General features: G+C 38.3%; 1 long non-coding RNA gene across 2 annotated transcripts in view; it reads right to left on the bottom strand.

The window, feature by feature from the left end:
* The window catches only part of LOC140002465 (uncharacterized), a 141,911-nt gene that overhangs the window by 32,842 nt on the left and 88,568 nt on the right, over positions 1–20,501 (bottom strand). For both annotated transcript variants that reach the window (XR_011809129.1, XR_011809128.1), the window contains exon 2: positions 16,797–16,916. This is a non-coding gene — a long non-coding RNA (uncharacterized lncRNA). The remainder of the gene's footprint in view (positions 1–16,796; positions 16,917–20,501) is intronic.

The raw sequence follows: 20,501 nt of genomic DNA, 5'->3' as shown, positions 1-20,501 counted from the left end.
TAGAAGTATACATCACCAACACAGGTTAGAAAAAAGAGCCATTATTTCATCATAGCCTAGCAAACACTCCAAATACCAAGTTTAAAAGCCAAATGAGAAAATCCAAATACATATTCAAAGGACAACTTACAGAAGTATGCAGCAGATGGGCTAAAACAGTAAATGTGCATTATAAGAAAAGCAGTAAGAGCTTGCAAGGTGTGCTGAACAAAGGACAGTAATTATATCCTATAGCAGATTTACTGAAAGAATATACCAAGTAATTGTTTTGGCAACCACTACAGCATCCTCTTCTGACTTCCTCACAAATGGCAGTCTAGAATCCTACTCAACACTGCATTTCTCTCTAGTGACATTTCACACTTCGTGATATTTCATAACAACTGTGGGCATTCCTTCTGCAATAAATGGGCCATAACACAATTGGCTTGGATTTACTTGCATGTGCTTTACTTGTATGGTGTGCACTGAGCCTAAAAACTGGAAAATCAGAGAGAAAAATATCACAAAGCAAAAGACACCTCGACCTTCCAATGCATCTCCTTCTTAGTATGACATTTTTCAGCTTTTAGCATGGATGACTTAGTCTGTAATCCAATGTCTATTTATAGTGATTTTGTGTACCTAACATACCCAGACAGCACAACCACATTTATATCAATCTACACAGAAATCACATTACAGTATTCAGGTCATTCTTTATGTTGCCTGTGGGAAGATTGGTTATACTTGATCCAGCAAAAACTATTTCAAGATAAAAGTTACCTCTTCAAAATTGTTATTTTTATTTTTTTTTAATTTCCTGGACTGATTCATTGTATCAAGCAACTGTGTCTTTTAAAAACAACTAACAAAACAAAATGAAAAACCACATGTTTGGGACTGCCTTAAAGCCAGATTTACCATCTCACAGAACCAGCCTTTCAGACAGACAAACCCAGGATTTCCAACTCAGCTTCATGGAATATACTGCCAAACTCAAACAAGGCTCATTTCAGAGAAACTAAACAGATAGACTTGACTGAGAGTCTCTGATGACAAGCACAGTTATGAAGTTCCTTTGGAAAATAAAAAGTCTTTAAGACAATACAAGATTAGCACCTAAACTCTAGCTAAGCTTTACCATGTAAATTCAATTAGAAATAATGGAGGTTGGGAGATGGGGGGAGGGGGGGTTGGACCTTGATGCATTAATGTGAGATGTTTGCCTACCTTAGCTAAACAGGGGTTACTAACACCATATAAAAACAAAAGTGCTATAGGTTAAGTGTAAGACAGATTGAAAATCTGAAAGAAAGCATTATTCATGTCATCTTGTGATGAGTGCATTATAAATACCATGGACTGGCAGGAAAGATGACAAAGAACATGCACTCTTGGCTGTCTAGACTAAGTTTGAGACTAACCATTCCTATATACTGCAAAAATGAAATTTCCCAAGAGCATTGGAAAAACACAGTTAAATTAAACAAAGTGATAATAAAAACAAATAGGATCATTCTGAACAGACATAAGTGATTTCCAAATTTTATTTTACTATATTCCCACCCTAGCAGAATAGAAGAATAGTCTAAATCCCCATCCCAGCTGGAGATAAGAAGGGGCATGTGGGCCAGGGATCTCTTCATTCCCTTCAACGCTTTCAGTGCTTCTAGATTAAAAGACCAAACAGTAAGTGCCTCAAAATCCTCTTGAAGTTCATGTCTCACCCACAATCTGAGACATAACTAAATCTGGAGAAAATAAAATGATCTAGACATTATAGTGCATGACGGTTTGAAGCATGAGGGTTTCACTTCCATCTCAGAAACTGCTCTGTTATTAGAGTCTCGGCCTTTATCAGCTAGCTTTCCTGATTATTATTATTATTATTATTATTATTATTATTATTATTATTATTATTATTATTTAATAATTAATAAATAATAATAATAATAAATAAAATAAAATAAAATAAAATAAAATAAAATAAAATAAAATAAAATAAAATAAAATAAAATAAAATAAAATAAAATATAAAATAAAATAAAATAAAACAGTTTTGTGCTACTGGTTCTTTTTAATGGACAGCATCCATTACCACAAACATCTAGAGAACAAATAGAAGTATTAGAAACCATCTAATACCATCATCTTTTTATTCTATCTGTTTTGGAGCCTATCTGAATGAGTTTGCCATTGTAATGGCCCAGTGTAATCTGATAGCTAGAAAACACCCAACTCCATCTTTATTAAATTTAAAATCTGGCTGAGAATGTGTTTCCTTCTAGCATCGCTGTAGGGTGGAACTAATGCACTCTGCAAGGAAAAAGAATTCTTGCCAGGCCTTGTTTAACACGCCTCTGCTCCATCACAGCAGCAGAAATGCAGCAATGCCCTGAACAGTCAAAGATTTTTGCTGTTTCAGTACTTGGCACCAGAGTCATTGGTCTAGTCTCACTGACGAGTGCTCCACAGAGTAGTTCCACTGAAAGTTCTGATATCAGACTAGAGTAGATGACTATAAGGTATATACAAGATCTATACACAATACAGCATTGCTCCTAGTTATACTGTGATAAGGAGGGCATCATCGTTCAAAAGTTTTTTAAAAATTTTTAAATTTTTAGGAAGATATCCAACTTTTCTTCAGAATGATATGAAGAATGCCCAGTAGCCAAGGGTATTCTCAGTCAGAAGTTGATGTCTAATTTAGCTGTTTGTAGGCTACATAGAAATCTTTCCCTTATATAAAAAAAAAAGTAGATAGGCAAGAGGAAAATGGCTGCCAGCCATCAGCACTTACTATTTCTATTAGAATCATACAGCACACAAATGGTTCATATTTTAGAGGACAAATGAATACCTTTATAAAACAGGCCTAGGAAATAAGTTCTAATGCTAAAATTGTTTATGGACTGTGTATAATGAAGATCAGACTCAGTTAAAAGAGGAAAAAAATCAAGGTTGCAGGCTTGGGATGGGGGAATGTTACAAGAAAAATATCATTTTTTTATTTTATTTTAAATGAAAGTCCTTCTTTTTCCAAAGGATTTCTCTCTCTTACTCCCAAAATGTCCTCATCTCTCAGCAGTATACATGAAATTTATGTATTTTAAAGCATTTTAAACCACTGAAGTGTTTGACATCAGATTCTTTAGGTACTGAATTCTATGTTTCAATCATGTAAACTGCTTAACGTAAGTTCCAAACAAGCTTTACAGGCTCATTTGTACAGCACCATTTCCAGTCCACATATCCAGGGGCTGCATAACCTGCCCAGTGGGCAATGGAGACTGAAATTCACAAACATATGGCAAAGAAAGTTAAAATTCATCTGGCTCCATGAACGCTCGTATGCTGTAATCATCAATAAAACTTAGCCTTTGAACAGGTACCACCACTACGTGAGTTTTCACAGGTTTTTCCTAATTATAAAAAAAATATATATGATAGTGTTTTCAGTCTTTGTTGGCACACACTGATGTATATTAGCAATAGCAGAAATCCAGTCAGGAATTATCTTTGATGGCTAAGTCAGCATTTTAGATCATTGAAGCATGCTGACCTCTTCAGAGCTCCTTAAGTTAGGTCAAAAAGTTTTGCTCAGCAAACACTATACAGCTTCAGCTACACACTTACTCATCCTTTCCTCATCATACCATGAACTAGTTAGCTCCTTCTTGCATGGCTCTCTGAAAATGCTCCCTACAGCTGGAGCTTTATTTTCTACCGCAAATCAATTCATTGCACTGCCATCACACATGGCTTCTGTTCTGATGACACTGAGCACGTTGTAAAGTTTTATTCATAGAGTTTTAGAGTATTCATCTAGTTTACTGTTGCTGATTTATTCACCTTGCTCTATATAAAATATCATGTACATGATTTCTTCCGTTTCTTCTGTATACACATTTACCACAAATGACCATTTATAGTTTTCTTGCCATGAGCTGAAGTCTTTCTTCCCTGCTATTTTCCCATTGATGAACCAAGTGATCTTTGATCTCCTTTTTCCTTCTGAAACAGAAGTTCATAAAGAAGTCTTCCCACTTCTCCCTCTTCCAACAGTTACTAATAAGAGATTTCTCAGCACTCACAAGTATTATCATTACTTCACATCATAACTGAGCTCCAAACTTATACGAATTAAAACCCAGGAATGTTCATTACTTGTCTGCCTATATTTGCCTGTAGAAAAAGTGGGGGAAGGAAAATTGTAAGAGTAGAAATTCATAGCACAGAAAAGGAAATGATAACTTGAGAACCAAAACAGTTGAGCCTACATCCTATCAAAAAGGTAAGTCAAACGCATTTAGGTGCAAATTTCACTTCAGTGTAATTGCTCCCCCGTCCACGACCTCATAACTTGGTTCATGAAGCATTTTCACCATCAGCACAACAACAGAAGTCCAACAAAAACTTAGTCTGATTATTTTAAGGTTGAAAGTTGTTCTTATTAGAAAGCTGGGCTGGGAATCTTGCTCTGTAGAGAGAGGAGTGTTTTAGAAGACCATTTGAAAAACTCTGAGAAGCAGAGAAGTTTTCAGGCACAAATGAAAAGATTCTGACCTCTCATGCTTGTCTGCTTTTTTTCAGTTTTATTACTCAAACTATTACCACCTCCTGCAAACTTGGCTTCCAGACCTACACATCTAGGTATATTCATTTATGCCTGTATGGACTGAACAGACTTACGCTAAATCTAGACTTACATACAAAAAGAGGATTGAGCCAAGTACATAATTTAGCCACCAATTTCATCATTGCTAAAGTTGGCCTTGTTCTAGCTTAAGCTTAAATAAGCAATGAATATATCATAATCGCTCAATAAATAAATGGAACTGTATTAAATTTTTGATGTATCAACATATTGTATAAAAACATTTAGTAGCAAAAACTTGCATGCTACCAAGGTTTTATTAATAGCTTTAGGCTCTAATGAACTTAGGATGTGGCTAAAAAAGAAGAAGCTGTAGTTTAGACTTACATGTTTTTATTTTTTTCAAACTAACGAAATTCAAACTTGAACCTTAATGTTGTAAATACTTACATTCTTCAAGTAACGTGTTCTAGAAACCAGTCTAATCACAAGCAGAAAACTAGGTATGTTGGAGATGAGGCCTAAAAAAATCAAATAAGTAAACCTAAAGAACAGTAATATAAGGGATTAAAAACATAGATCTCATAATACAATGGCTAGGGAAAGAAATCCTACAACACTAGTTCATACAAAGCTCACATCACAAGGAAAGCTGACAGTGTTTATTGTCATTTACTTTATAGAGCTGATTTACTATATATTCATTGTACGAACAAATTATTTAAACTGTTATAATGTTGTTTCAAGTTTCAGCTGTTGCCATTCAGATTCTTGTCCTTAGTTCTTCTTTAACAGTCACATGTTCTTTATCAGGGATAATTTTGTTAGCTAAGAAATAAAATTGTACTTTGAAAGCTTGATAGCAAAAGCATCACTTCCTGTAACATAAAACATAACTTAACCATTAACACACAAGTAAAATACCTAACTCATTTGGACATTCTGTCATGAAAGGAATAGATTAGCTCTTGGATCCTTAACTGAGCCCTAATAACTCCTTAGCAAATAAGCAATGATCAGTTTGTCAAAATGAGTTGTTCCTAAAATGTACTGACACTAACTACTTTATCTCACTGCCAGTGGCACTGATACAGTGAATCTGAAATGAAACCTGCAGCAGACTTTAAAAGCATACTTTCTATTCAAAAATACACTCCAAACACCTGTCATTAGATTAAATGTCATTTGCTACGTAACAGACAAGGCCTTCATCTAGTCCCACATCCCTTTGTTTTCTTCTAAGGGTTGCAATACAGAGAATTTCTTTAAAGTACATGTTTCCAACAAGAAAATAAAAATGTTAATAAATAAAGTAAACCTGCAATAGGGCATTTCACAGTCGTACTATGATCCCTTGTAGTATTTGAATTGTTCCTGAGCTAACTAGAGTCCTGTGCTCAAGACACTGGACTTCTTAAGGATTGAGATACTGAGTAACTGTCCAACAACATGACTGGTGCCATCCTTGGCCAGCCACTGGTACAGCTCTAAAGGGAATTTTAGGAACAGTTGAAGTCAAAGTTGGTAACCCATCATAAATATTACTGTATTATGAGCTCACAGCCTATAAATCCCTCCCAAGTGCCATATCCCTATGGGAAAGAGCATGCAAACTTCCATATGGTGGTGATATATCATGTGACTTTTTAAAAGGCATACTATAATTCGGATTTATTTACTGTTCTCTCTCTTCGTATCTGTAAACAAAGAAAAGCTTAAAAGGTTACATTCCTTCATATTCCTTGTTTTGTTATGTAAACCAAACTGAAAGTTTAGCCATGCAAATGTCTGTCATCTGCACTTTATTCGTGGTACTTTCTCTTTCTTCTTTAGAAAATTAAATCCCCAGATGTGCCTGACTAAATAAAAGAGGAGGCTGAATCATCTCACTTTTCTGTGAAAGTAACAGAAAAAAACAAGAGCTAAGAGTAAGGGGAGAATTTTGGAAACCAAAACAACTACAAAAAAATTAAAGCATGTTGAACATCAACCATATCCTAAACAGGTTTCTGGGTTTGCCATGACAAATAACAAAGCAAAAAGTAAACTAAAATGCCATTTACTTTTGATTTAATTCATACAAGCTTTAAGTCATGAGAATCATTTAAAGGACATCAAACAATTTGTACAATTGGTATCCAAGACAAGTCACGTATAAAAAGCTGTTTGAACATGTGTTAAGGAACAAAATCAATTTCTTCAAAGTTTTTTACTTTTTTCCCAGATCTCTAACAATAAATATATATTTAAATATTTTCATTTCAGGCAGGAGCTGAAGGGCAGTGCAGGAAAGTCTGCACTTGGCCTTGTCCTGATGCACTGCAGGACAAGTAACCACCACTGGCCCAGAGCCTCCTGCACACAGATGTCAGGCTGGGGGGCAAGACAAGGCTCTGGCCCCAATGCCTCAGCAGCCGGAGGAGCAAGACCAGGCCAGGCCAATCCTCAGCCTCAGTCAGAAGGCCAGGGGTCACCCAGGCCAAGGTCAAGCCAGAATGTCAAGTAAGAGTAAGATGGGTAGCCAAGCTGAGCTGCCTTGCAGTTCTGTGTTCTCCAAAACTCTTTTCAGAGGGCTGGCCGTGAGCACAGAGAGCTCAAGCCTCACAAGGGACAGTTGAGAAGGACATTTCAGGACCCGACACTTTTCATCCTCTACCATATTTCCCACAGGAAAGAGAACGTAGCATATAGGCTGGAGGAGTCACAGCCTCTTTAATTGGAAAAGTGAGTCTTCTGCTAAATCATACACAACCAGAGAGACTGCATGACTTTCCTGAATGTACACACACATAGACATCTAGCCTGACATCTAATTTTAGGTATTTACTAGGCTGAGACCCAGCGTTATCATAAGTACCACCTCATCCTTCTACTGCAAGAGAATCACCTGCTGACACCATCTAGACATATGGATGAGGCATTTTGCCCATACTGACTTGAAACCTTTATCTCACTTTTTTCCAGAATACTTTTTAAACACTCTGAACTTTTTGTAAAAACAAAGCTGAACATTTCTAAGTTTTCTACACTGATTTCTAGTGGTTTCACTCCTGCTTCAAAGGTCTGTAATTAAAATAGATTTGCTTGCTTGTACCCATCTCCCAGTGAATTTTTAGCCCACTGGCACAAAAAGATGTCTTACAGATACCTTAAGTATATTTCAAGTGAAGAAATCCTTCATTTAAACCCAGATGAGAGTAATAAAAAGTGGTAATAGGATCAATTCAGCATATTTCATGTATCATAACTGCTGTCAGATCACGGTTTAGCTGGGCTGGAGAGGGACATGGGGTACAGAATAAAAGCTTTGATTTGGTTCCCATAGAGTGTGCTTTCTCTGGAGAAAACAGACGAGCAGAACTTGATCCTGTTTCTCTTTGGGCACTTGGGAGCCAACTGTTCATTCTGCCCCTCCTTTGAAATTAATTAGGAATTTAACGTGAGGAACAAACAGGGGTTCCTTCATATAAACAGCTGGCCAGAGAGACACAAATCATGGCTGTCATGGGTCAGTTGACATGGAAAGAACATCCCTGGCAACTTGTTCCTTTTGCATGAAGGGAAGGGAGGAGTGTAACAATGGCCCTTAATTAGGTACAGATAGAGAATTTGCTTGTTTTTCTTTTCCATCCCTGGAGGTACAAGACAATAGAGTTCAGCCAATTTATTTTTTTTCCCCTCACTCAGATATGGTGGTTTGAAATAAAACTAGATGTTTTAAGTTACCAGTCTTGGACTAAGAGATTTTACAAGGAGTTATAATCTTTAAGAGACTGCAGAAAAAACTCCTGAAGACAAGAAAGATTGGAAAGTCCAAGAACTCTGACACTCAAGCTGCAGCAGTACACAGAGGACAGGGAAGACAATTCATGGCTATCTATTCCTCCACTCTGTCAGAGGTTACCATCCCCACAGAAGTGGCAGAACAGGTGGAGCATCTACTCCTCAGCTGAGCCAGTTCAGGCTGTCATATTAATGCAGTTGCCATCAGCTCCAGTTTACATTACTATGTGAGACTGAACTACAGCAGCAGAGAGCTCTGTCTGATTCATGATCCCTGGTGGAGTTAGCTGCAGTGGCTAAAGAGACTGCCTCCCCCACATCTCTTTAGCCAATGCAGCCACATCTCACAGGGACTGTGAATCAGAGTCTGGAGGGAATAGATTAGGAAAAAGAAGATATAAGACAGGAAATACGGAAGAAGACGAAAGTGAATTAAGAAGGGCAGGAAAGGAAAGAGCATTAGTAGACAAACATTATTAACATGCCAAGAGGGAAAAAAGGGATAGAAATTTGTCAGGGTCTCTCAAAAGCCTAAATTTAGATGGGATAGGAAGCTGAGACTCCTCTAATCCATTAACCTCAAAGTTAGTGGTTACCTTCAAGCTTGATCTCAACAAAGAGCCAGTAACAAACGCTGTGAATCAGTTCCAATTATGGAATTGTATAAAATATGGTAAGAAAAGCAAGTTTAAAAGCTTCAGTCAGGAATTTGGATATTCCAAGCTCCATGGTGAAGGGGGGTTGCACCCTAAAGTGTTATTAATGTTAGCAAGGTCATACTGTATGGGCAAGTAAGAAGTATTCAAGTGATGCACAAGAGAAATTAGTGTCTCCAAAACACAGGGCAGCAGACAATCGTTTAGTAGGAAGAAAGACAAACTCCCCTCTTGTTTGAATTAATGAATGATAAATTAGCAGGCTTGGGGGAAGTCTTTCAATAAGAATGACTCGAAAAGTGTATACAGACCAAACACAGTAAAGGAATCCATCAGCTTCAAGCTCTATTCAGTGAATGTAACCTGAAATCATAAAGACTTAGTGAAAACCAGAGACCTTGGTTATAAACACTGCCAGGCATTTGCCAACTTGTCAGTTTAGTCATACAGAGTAAAGAAAACCATCAGATCCAAATTAAGTGCTACTTAGGGAATATGTTGGAAGTTTTTTTCTTTACTTTCTGTTCATCTGTATCTACAAGCTTGCATATGTGCCATCTGTTCAGGATTTGTAAATAAATACTTACTTTTAGCTTAACTTGGCTTTTGTTAGGAGTTCTTTCAAGGAAAATGGTTGAGCCCTAAACTTGGGTATGACCCTCCTAAAAAATTGTCTTTTAGATTTGTGAGGTGACCACCCAGCCCTACACACTCTGGTACATGCCTGTGGTTCTGTTTCAGGCTGTGCCTGAGAGCTGGCAAAGGATTTTGAATGAATATGTGCCTTTGGGTGACTACTGATGGCCAGGAAAGCTCTCAGGCATGCGGCAAGACAATGAGCCTGTATTTCAAGGGTCTCATGAGACATGTAACATTGATAAAAATTGAAACAACATGCTACAAAGGGGAGAGAAATATGGGATGTGCTGCTGCAGAGTGTAAAAAGTGTCCACGTCCTTGACAGAGCCAGAAGTTGGCCTAAAACTGAATCAGAAGAAATAGAACCAACCTGTGTTACTGTAGACAAAATTTAAGGATAGAAATGTGAAAATTGAAAGCAGCAAAATAATATTATTATTTAAAAAAAAAAAAAAAAAAACAGATGATAAATAAGCCACAGAGACATCACTAGAAGCAGAGCACAGAAGATGAATGGAACTGACAACCACCATCAGTTGGCTGAGATGAAAGGATGTAGCCAGAAGAATAGGAGCTGCTTTCCAACTCATAAAGCCTGTAATTCACAGCTGCGAAGAAGGATCCTTCTGCAGCTTTGTGCAGCTTCCACAAAGTACCAAGAGACTGCTGGGTGTCTGTTTTATTCTTCTAGCTGAAGGAAGAAACCCTGTCCATTTTCAACACTGTAGACCAGGCCTCACATTAAATAACAATCTAGTTTAAAAAGTTTTATTAAGAAAAAAAATAATTATTCTGGTGATGAACAGCCAGAAACCCCAAGAGCTTCAAAGAACAGAACAATATAAGTTCTCTAGAAGCATTTGCTACATGGTACACCAGTGCCAAGAAGAGAATTGAGATCTTAGGTAGGAGATGATGCAATTATTATTCTCCTGAAATTAGTTTGGAGCAGGGTATCCTGAATTCTTAGGAAGCAGTTCTCTTACATGTGGAAATGATGACATGTTCAGGGGTAGTCTCTCGAAAGGAAGGTAAGAGAAACTTAGGAATAGTTACACATTCAGTCAGCACAATTAGCGCAACATAGGCAATCAGCTGCTCTGACTAGAGAGGACATCACAGAATGGGGCACGTGGTATCAAGCTGCTGGGGAAAATAGAAAGCCCTGTACTGATGATAAGAACAGTTCTCCAATAGTAGGAAAGTAAATAGGGCCAGCAGAGGCAGGTGAAAAAAAGAGAAGGATGGAGAAGAAAAGAGAAGAAAGAGAAGAAAAAATCAAAGAGTAATGGAACAGAAGCCACGTAATGGGGAACAAAGCCTGGAAAAAACAGGAAAACATCTTAAGAAAAATAATTCTAATCACCTTGGATACTCTGAATGAGGTATTCTGTTTTCTGCATGGCCAGTACTAAAGGAGAGCCAGTAAGCTCACTAGAGATGTGGGGTGGGCAGGAAGAGACAGGGAACTCTGCCAGAGAAGCCATGCTTGCCAGTTCTGCAGATAGGCGGAGGGATCCTTCACTTAAGCATAGCCTGGATCCAAGCAACTGCTTCTGTTGCAGCCGTGCTCTCTGCAGTCTCTGAAAGTTAGTCACACAGTGTCATAACAAGGCACCAGCAAAAACCAGCATGAACCAGCACATTTCCTGGCTTAGTTGTTTTACTTGGACCCAGATAAGGTCTTTAAAGTATATTCCCATTTTGCCAGTATGCTATTGCAACAGCCACATTGGTTCTGCTCAGAAGGTGTACGTATGCTTAACCCATGCTGTATGCAAGCAACTAAATTGCTTCCAGGTGACCCCTACAGTCATAGTCAGATGTCACTCTCCCTAAGCTAACCTGCCAGCTCCACACTTTTATGTCTCCAAATCTCTTATAAAGTCAGTCCATGGTCTGGACAAATCACCACTAAAAGTCAACTGCGGTAAGAACTGAATGCTCACCTACCACCTCGTGCATACATCTTAAAGAGTATGAATGTTGGCAGGAAGTAGCTATTCTCTTTCTTCTGCTAGTTGCTGAATGGCATAATACAGTCTTGTTTCCCTTCCAAAAAGTGTCCATTGTTCTGACAGTGAATTTATTTCAACCAAGAAGTGACACTTTTGTACAAGAGAACCATAAGATTTGAGTGGTTCAGGGACATGGCTGGAAAAATACAATTCCTACTCAGTAAGCATTAGCCCTTTTCTACTTCTTTCCTTCCTAAAATTTACAGCCACTTCTATCCACCTTTCATCTGCTCAGGAAAAAAATACGGAAAGAGCCTTTTCGTATGTTCTTCACTTAAACAAAACCATGCTTTCACAGTCAAAGAGATTGATACCCTACTACCAAGATAATAGGTGAGTTGTGAGTCCAAAAGTTCCCCTGCTGTGTGCTTACCATTCATGGGTGGTCGAAGCTGTAACTGAGCTACCTCGCCATGGTGCAGCAAGAATTCAGAGATTTATTTTATGCAATTGGCATTCTATTTATACTTCTTGGTGCACTGTATCTCAGAGTGCATTACAGAGTATTTAGTCACCATGTACTGTACCTACAGCACAGTTTCACCACAGCCATTTAGCATATAAGAAGGGGAAAGATGGAAGAAAAAGAGGTGGTTTTATTCTGTAAAACTTAAATTTTAAACTTCTTATTTGATTACAAAACAGTTTAGTATTCTGATCATCTTCCTTTTACTTCTAACTCACATCAAAATCTTCTCACTCATTGCATCTTTTCTCTTCAGCATCCCAGTTATTTTTGTCTTGACTTTTGGAAAGATAACCCTTGTTTTCAGTCATAACACCCATGTAATTTACCCATGCCATAAGTTCTCTTCCCTTCTCCACTAATCATTTCTCTCATTTGCTCTGTGGCTATCCCTGTCCAGATAGGGACCACACAGGACCTCTTCTCTCTTCACGCAACCTCCACTTTTTCTGGAAAACACTAAGTTAATAGATTAGAAACATCCACAGTAGCTTCCTGTGCAACTTGTCTTTTAGTTTTGGCCTGTGAGCTAAACTGCAACTCCCCAAAGTAAAGCCTTCCTATCTGTGCCTTGTAACAAGCCAAGTACATTGTTAGTATTTGACAAATAACTGCTGCCTCCAAAGAACCGTCTTCCATCTCAATAGCTGGTCACTGAGAACTGCATAGCCCCAGGAATTCAGCCCAGAAGCTAGCCAGCAAAGTCTGGAAAATGCAAGCAAGCGTTTTGAAGAGAGCTCATATCTCTCTCAGTTGCTTCTGGAACCAGAAGCAAAAACACAGAGGAAAAACACATTAAAAGAATTGCAACCAGCCTGAAACCCTCATTCTTTCCACTCCTTATCTTGGCAAGTAAAAAGTATGATAGCTTGGCCTTTCTTCCAACCCATGGTTGCGGGCTCAAGGGTGAAGGAACATGCAAACTACAAACACGTATCAGTGGTTTATTTTGTGCATTTCCAACAAGGCACTTCAGCTTTTCTTTCATTTTCTGTAGGAATATAGGAAAATTCTCACTTAGTAGTACCAAACATAATGACAAATGAATGGCATATATAAATTCATAAAAGCCTAAATCAGAAGAATAAAAAGACAAGTATGACTTGCACACAGGAGATTTAAATCAATGAACTAAGTCCACTATTGCTAATTACTTGGTGCAAGTACACATTTTCTTGTGTAGAGACAAGGTCATATATATATATATATATATATATATATATGTTTACAGTCGTCCTCTTGTAGTGGTCAGATTTGTTCTTGTAACACAGAAGAATGTGTTATGTCCTTTGTGCTAAGTAGCTTCTTAACATCAGGGGAAAAAAAAAAAAAGAAAAAAAAAAAAAAGTAATACTTATTCTCAGCTTTCAAGATGACAAAGTTCTCTTCTGAGCTTAGACTGGGATTTGTGCAAGAGAAAAATGCTCCTGCCCATGCTTTATAATCACAACTATTGTTTTTAAAAGGCTGGCTGTATCCTTCCCAGAGAGCAGCATGCTGATGGTTCATGCAGCATATTGCATATTTACAATGCCAAGACTTTTCAACAGATTATATTCCCCTTAATACGGTCAGAATTCAGAGCACTACCCCAATAAAGCTCCCTTTACTCTCCCTCTGGGTTTGACAAATGAGAAAGCACAGCCCCTGCCTGTGCAGAGGTGGCAGGCCCAAACAGCTGCAGAGGAAAGGAGCTGGCACAGCTGCAAAAGGGCAAGAAGGGTCAGGTGAGCTAAAAGTGGTGTTAAGCTAGGGGTTTCTAGGTGTCCCTAAAGTACAGATTGTGTGATAGAAGGGCAGTTTGCTTCCTTTCTTCAAAGCAATGGCCAGTATCCAATCACTGTAATGTGCTTGCCTGTTTACAGCCCTACAACAAAGAAAATAATCTGTGAAGCCAAAAGTACAGAGAAAATGCATTGTGCTTCAACAGTTTGTGTGGTTCCCCAGCAAGACAACTATACATCTCAGGCCCATCTCATACTATTCACCATGGATGCTGCTTGGCCCACTGTGGGCAGCTCCGACACATACAATATTCAAGACGACTGCTGGTGTCTTGCTTTCTTTTCTGTTTGACTTGCTTGTTATGTATACTGCACATCAGCAGATCAACCTCATTCAGTTTATTCCATATCACAATGATCATCACCATTATTTTAATTATGTCACCTCCAAAGAAAAAATTCACATAGTGTCTAAATTCAGCAGCACCCTGATACGGTTACTGATGTTTAACAGTCAATAAAAAGATAATTGCGTGAACTTCAAAAAAAAAAAAAATCACTAACCAGAAGTATCCCAAATAAACATCGTAATTTGAGTGACTCACAAGCCCTTACGTTTTATAGAGTAAAGGGCACTCAAACCATTAAATTTCCCTTTTCATCTGTTTATCCCAAAGAGAAAAAGCAACATATACACAACTTCTGTTCATTTCACTTTCTAATAAACAAGGAACTGATGCACTGACTCTATAAGCTGGAAGGAAGGAGCAATGCAGTATTGCAAATTCAGCAAAGCTTGAGAAGCTTAGGTTGGTGGAGGTTGTTCCGTACAACTGTATGTGGCTAAATTTTCCAGAAACTAACAAACAGCCAGTAAAATGAGTTTGTATCCAGATACACTTGGCTCTGCAGGCTGTGGTTTAGCCCCATAAGTAAACTCAGATTTGACGTGGGTTAAAATAAAATAGTCCTTGGCGACCAGTCATGGTAACTGAAATCTTGCTCTTAGAGGACTGGTTAAGAGGGTCCAGATCCAATTCTTCCCCAGTCATTGCAGCTGGAACAGACCTGGTCTGTCAGTGCCCAGCTCCATCAATCCAACTTGTCTGATGTGTCTGAGTTTCACTAAGAAAACAAAGTAAGGGAGCCCTGAGACACACAGACATAACATAAATAAAAAATAATATAAAAAAAAACATTCACATTTCCAACTGTCCACACATTCTCAAGAACATTGCACCTATGTTATATTACTCAGCATGTGGTTTCAATTGTAACAACAATGCACATTTGTTCAACTGCATGCTGGCTGCTAACTACACTGCTAGCTGTGTTTAAACACAGCACAGCCTATGACTGCCTTTCAGGGGTCAAGTGTCTGGCATGCTCCTGCTATGTTATGCTCGGTATAATCTTATAGATTACCTAGGCAACAGACCCAGACTCTTTGATGTCATGAAGGTGTATGTATATACAGTATGCATATACTGTGTATTTTTCACAAGGTAGAAGGTCCAGGAAAGAGGGTGCTGGGGAAAAAAGCAAGCAAGGAAAAGAAAATTTGACATCTATACAGGTCTTTCCAGCACTTATTCCCTTTGCATCAGATTTACTAAAATAAATAATGATTTCATGCTACTCTCCTAAAACTGATTTTTTTTTTTTAACATCGTGAATTCAGGATATGGCCAACAATCTCACTAATAGCTGCTGAATCTTTACAGCAGAGACAAGTAGAAATCAACAGACCTCACATAAAATGCATACCCAATTTACAACTACATTGTTGAACTTAGCAAGAAAGGAGCATGGCATCACTGACCTGCTAGGAAAATAATTTAGTCCATGTTTTCTAAGTGTACCCCAGTACAGATGTACATATTTTCTAGGCGTACAGTTATTACAGACCTTTCCTAACTAGTTGATGCTTTATACTGAAGTTCCTTCAAATGCTTCATTATACATCCAAATATCCATATATATATGTAAGCTTACACAACTTGTATTTTTAATAAAACCTTGCGGGTATGCATTTGTCTTCAAAAATATCTTGACCTCACATTTTGGAATGGGGACTTGAAATTAAACAAGATGGCCAACATATGTGACAGCATAATCAAAAACTTCACTGTGATACCTGCACAGAAATCAGAGCACTGCCATCTATCTCAAGTGTGATATTTTCTAACATTTCAATGTTAGCAACATTTCAATCTCAACAACATTATTTTTGCATGGCAAGGAGAGAGGGTTGTTTACAGAACTAAACAGTTTGATCTGATTATTCAGGACACTTTTTTTTTTTTAACTCTTTTGCTCTGGAAAACAACTTTTGAGTGCATCATTCTCTGGTTGTTACATCACAAAAAGTTGGCATGGAAAAAGTTTCTAACGCAAGTAGACTTTTAATGAGTGAAGCCATTAAAAGCTTCATAAAAAGAAAAAAAGAAAACCCAAAGCTATTTAAAGATTTTATGCCCATCTCAATTGTAAAATATTCCATCCTGTTCTTCCTACCCCACAGGCTTTGGGGCTTGACATGGCCACCATGACGGTGCCACAATTCACAACCACACCCCAAGCTCTCCTGGTGCCACTTAAGGAGCTGCACAGAGATGGTGGCACAAGTGATGGTCAGGGGCTCTGTTTATATTTAAACTTACACTAAATGTTTCCAATGAAAGCCCCAGAACAGAAGGATATTTTAAAGGTTTATTCATCTCTGAAGAATGTTTTTTTGGTAACAAAGACATTTTTTCTTCAAGAGCCTTGTATATAAAACCTGAATACAACAGGAGCTCTTGTTTTGCTAACATTTCTTGTCTCTTGGGTAGAAAGAATATAAACTTGATGGAGTTTATACATGATGAAGTATAAACTCTATCAACATTTGAGATGGAAAAAAAAAAAAAAAAAGAATTTTCTTACTTTCACACTTCTTAGGATATTCCCTCAGATTTACTCCATTTATCTTTTCCACCTCAGCCTGCCATCCAGAAAGAAGCCTTCAGTCTGTGAAAGTTTGCAGATCTCCTGTAGAGCAGGGGGCTAGGGGAGAGGGAAAAAAACAGGGGGTGGGGGAGGGAGAGAGAGAGAATAAGAACCAAGATGAAAGTTCATTACTAAAGCAAACATGTCTGCTCATTGCTATTACATATTACAGATAAACCTCTGAGAAATGGACAGTTAGTGCATGCATATGGTGGCTGTTATTGTCATCTTCTCTGATAACTGATGATAATCGGGCACTCCAATTGCTCTTGCAGTGGGTGAGGTGGCTGGTGGGGGAAATTAGTATCCAGCCAGAGTGAAAAATTAATGACTAGCTATTAGAGGAATTCAACTCTGTTATTCCTATTGGTCTAAAAGGTGAATAGAGTAGTTATAAATTAGCAGGTCTTGGCATGTCCAGCAATACTGTCATTTAGCCAAGCAGACAGAGTTTTAAATAGCCCAGAGCTCCGTCCGTGTTTTTTGCTTTCTAGGTGGTTCACTATTCACCCCTGTCAGACACTGCTGCATCAGAGTTTAAACAAGAGCTGTGGCACATTCTGCATTTCTGAAAGTCAGGCTTGTTTTTACATATCCCAAAGAGGATTCAGGAGCCATAGTTTGGACGTGTATGCTTTTTGAAACTGACCTAAATATCCATGCAGACAAACAAATAGGAAAAAATGGGGAAATCTTACGGAGAAGCATTACTGCTTTTGAAGTTTGAAGGGAATTAGATGGCACAAGCACCTAAAGTTGTTCTGTATTACAAGTCTTTCAAGTGGCAAAGCCATGTTAAGACACTTCCACCTCCAGGTACTCCAAGACACTCAAGAGATATTACTGCTTTCTTAGTCGAAGCAAGTCAAAGAGGTATATGACTGGTTAGGATGCCAGGTAATATACTTCTGGTTTTATTCTTCACAAAAAGTTTTCTGCCTTTTAAACCACCTTATTTCAAAGATGAGGATATGGGTGGGGATTTGAAACAGCTTAAGATAATGCAAGAAAGTACAGCTTTCTCAGTGGGTCATCTGCTCATGGTACTCCTACCATATTCCCCCATGCCCACTGTCACCCTTGCATTTTCACTAATAATGCTGAAAAAAATATATATCTGCAATAACAAGCAGTTTTCAGTCTGCCAGTGACTTTCACTGCAGCCACAGTCATGAGTCCTAACATATGGCTGTACTGGGTCTGGCTGGGATGTTAACTTTCCCTGCAGCAGCCCACACAGTGCTGCCCATGCAGTGCCACCACAATGGTATGGGCAACAGGAAGGAAGAAGATAACAAGTGTCATAGTGATGGTGAAATAATTCCTTCAGGCAGCAGAACATTTTCAGATGGCTTAAACTGATCTTAAATCTTTAGAGGACTAAAGACCAATTGGCAAAACTGAAGGGGCACATACATCCAGCAAGGGACTGAAATGAGTAGAGGCAGGGACTCTGAAAATAGCTGCACCCACAAGGAACTTGTAATGTGGAATCATAGCCTCACTACAGATGTCCCATTTATGGGGACATATCCAGACAAAGAATAAAAACCACTGCTAGCTAATCTGAGGGGTTCAGACCATCCCCAAGAGCTTTGATAGCACCCCAGGGAGTCAGCAAGAATCACCAAGTATGGAAATGGCAGAAATTGCACCATCATGTCACACAGCTGTCACAGTCCAGCCAACATGCAGAAAGATTTAAGAGAGGCAGAGAAGGCAAGGTAATAGGTAAGGCAAGGTAATAGAGGATAGATCAAAGGGAGGTGGGGAGAAAGAAAATGCAGGAAAACAAGAACAACCTTTTTCTTTAATCCAGATAAAAGTATACCACAACATAGTAATCGTGGAGGAAGGGGGAGAGAAGCTCAGTTTTGCATATGCCTTAATTACAGGCAGGTATTACAAATACCAAAATCTGCTATACATCTCAAGGCTGGTGTTAGCAGCTCAGATGTACAATAACTCTCTCAAGCCAAAATAAGGCTCAGTTACATCAGGTCAACAAAATCAGGTTTACATGGGTCTAATGGTTGACAAGGTTGGTTCAGGGCCCATAAAACTGACATACATTTCCCTACTGTGAGGGGTTTAGATCTTCTCCTTTAACAAATCAAGCACCTCTGGAAAGAAAATATTGTGATTTCTCTATTTACTTACTGCACTACCCTGTGGGTAATTCTTTTCATGTGCATATCAGCACCACTAACAAAATATTTTACATCTTCTGTAGCAAAAACTGACAAAAAGCAACAAGGGCAGTGTGATCTGGCAGACAGCAGTTATAGTGTTCCAACAAAGAGAAATGGGAGAATTTCAAGTAAACCTTGCATCTTTTTCCCCTTACAGTTTTATTCCTGAAAGATCAAAAGATGTATTTATCCTCTCCTACAGCCTCAACGATAAATCAACACACACGCAGCCATCTCCATCCCAGTGTAAATCCAGGACAACCACAAGGAACAACCAAAATCACTTCACAACCCATACATGTTTCCAAACTAGAAGAGCTTGTTATACTTTTTTACCTCTATGATCTACCTCCTGACAGAATTGGTCAATAAATCTGAAAGAGATTTTGTTACTCAATATGTTGAATAGCAGCTCTACATTTAATCGGCCAGGCAGTTACAGAGGTTTTCATGGTTTGGGGTTTTCTCTTTTTACTTCCTGAGTAGTAAAGTAGGAGCAATCTTTCTCAACAAATAGAAAGTACATGAAAATTAAATCCGTATGTTTCTAACAGAATAAGGAAATAAGAACGGATCCAACAGAACTGTTCATTTGCTAAATGCCAGCTATACCCAGCACCAGCAGCCTTCAAATTAAGTTCTAGTTCCAAGCAGGGGCTCAAAGAAAACCAGCTGCCTTCCTGCTAGAAATCCCAGTGCCCTGGCTGGCCAGCCCAATGATCTCTTTTCCTTGGTCAAATAGTAGCCGACCTGCTGCAGTTTCAGCCTGCATGTGGCTCATTGACATTTCCATTCTTTCAGTGAAGAACCAGATCAATCATAAGTATATTGATTCATGCCAAATTACATTTCTCTGAAATAGAAATGTACTCTGATTTAGCTTTTAAATAGTAGTGCTGAGGTAGATACAAATGATACTTCATCAGTTCCTTTAAAAAATATTTTTCTTTTTTTTTTTTCTTTAACAATTCCAAAATACATCATACATCTCCATCTTTTCCACTGGATTTTTCTCACATTTATTCTCTGCTGATAAAAAGACTTTTCTGGCGGCACTGTGCATAATGTGCTTACTCAATTGCCTCAGCTGATGGTGCAGCATCCCTCATTTATGTTAGTGCAATGTCTTTCACAAGTAATAAAGAAATCTTCTCACTTCTAGCATCTCTGCTATTGAATTTCAACTATCTTTAAAATGTCACTGTTAATTTAGAGATGACAGCAGATACACCATCTGCCTCTGCTTGGTGTCTCTGCTTCCCTTCAGTAAGATAAGAGTAAAACTGCCTCAAGAGGATTTGCAAAAACAATGATTTTATGTTTATTGTTACCTTCATGACAGCATTCAACAATAGTCTTCCCCATCTTTGGCATGTGTCCCTCTAGATTAGATCAAGCATTCCTGATAATTCAATCAAGAGTCTTCACTACATCAACCGTGGACCAGAAC

The sequence above is a fragment of the Anas platyrhynchos genome, chromosome 4 (assembly GCF_047663525.1).
Source record: "Anas platyrhynchos isolate ZD024472 breed Pekin duck chromosome 4, IASCAAS_PekinDuck_T2T, whole genome shotgun sequence".
Lineage (NCBI taxonomy): Eukaryota > Metazoa > Chordata > Aves > Anseriformes > Anatidae > Anas > Anas platyrhynchos.
Note: the sequence above shows the minus strand (reverse complement) of the source record. Positions and strands in the feature narration are given on the sequence as shown.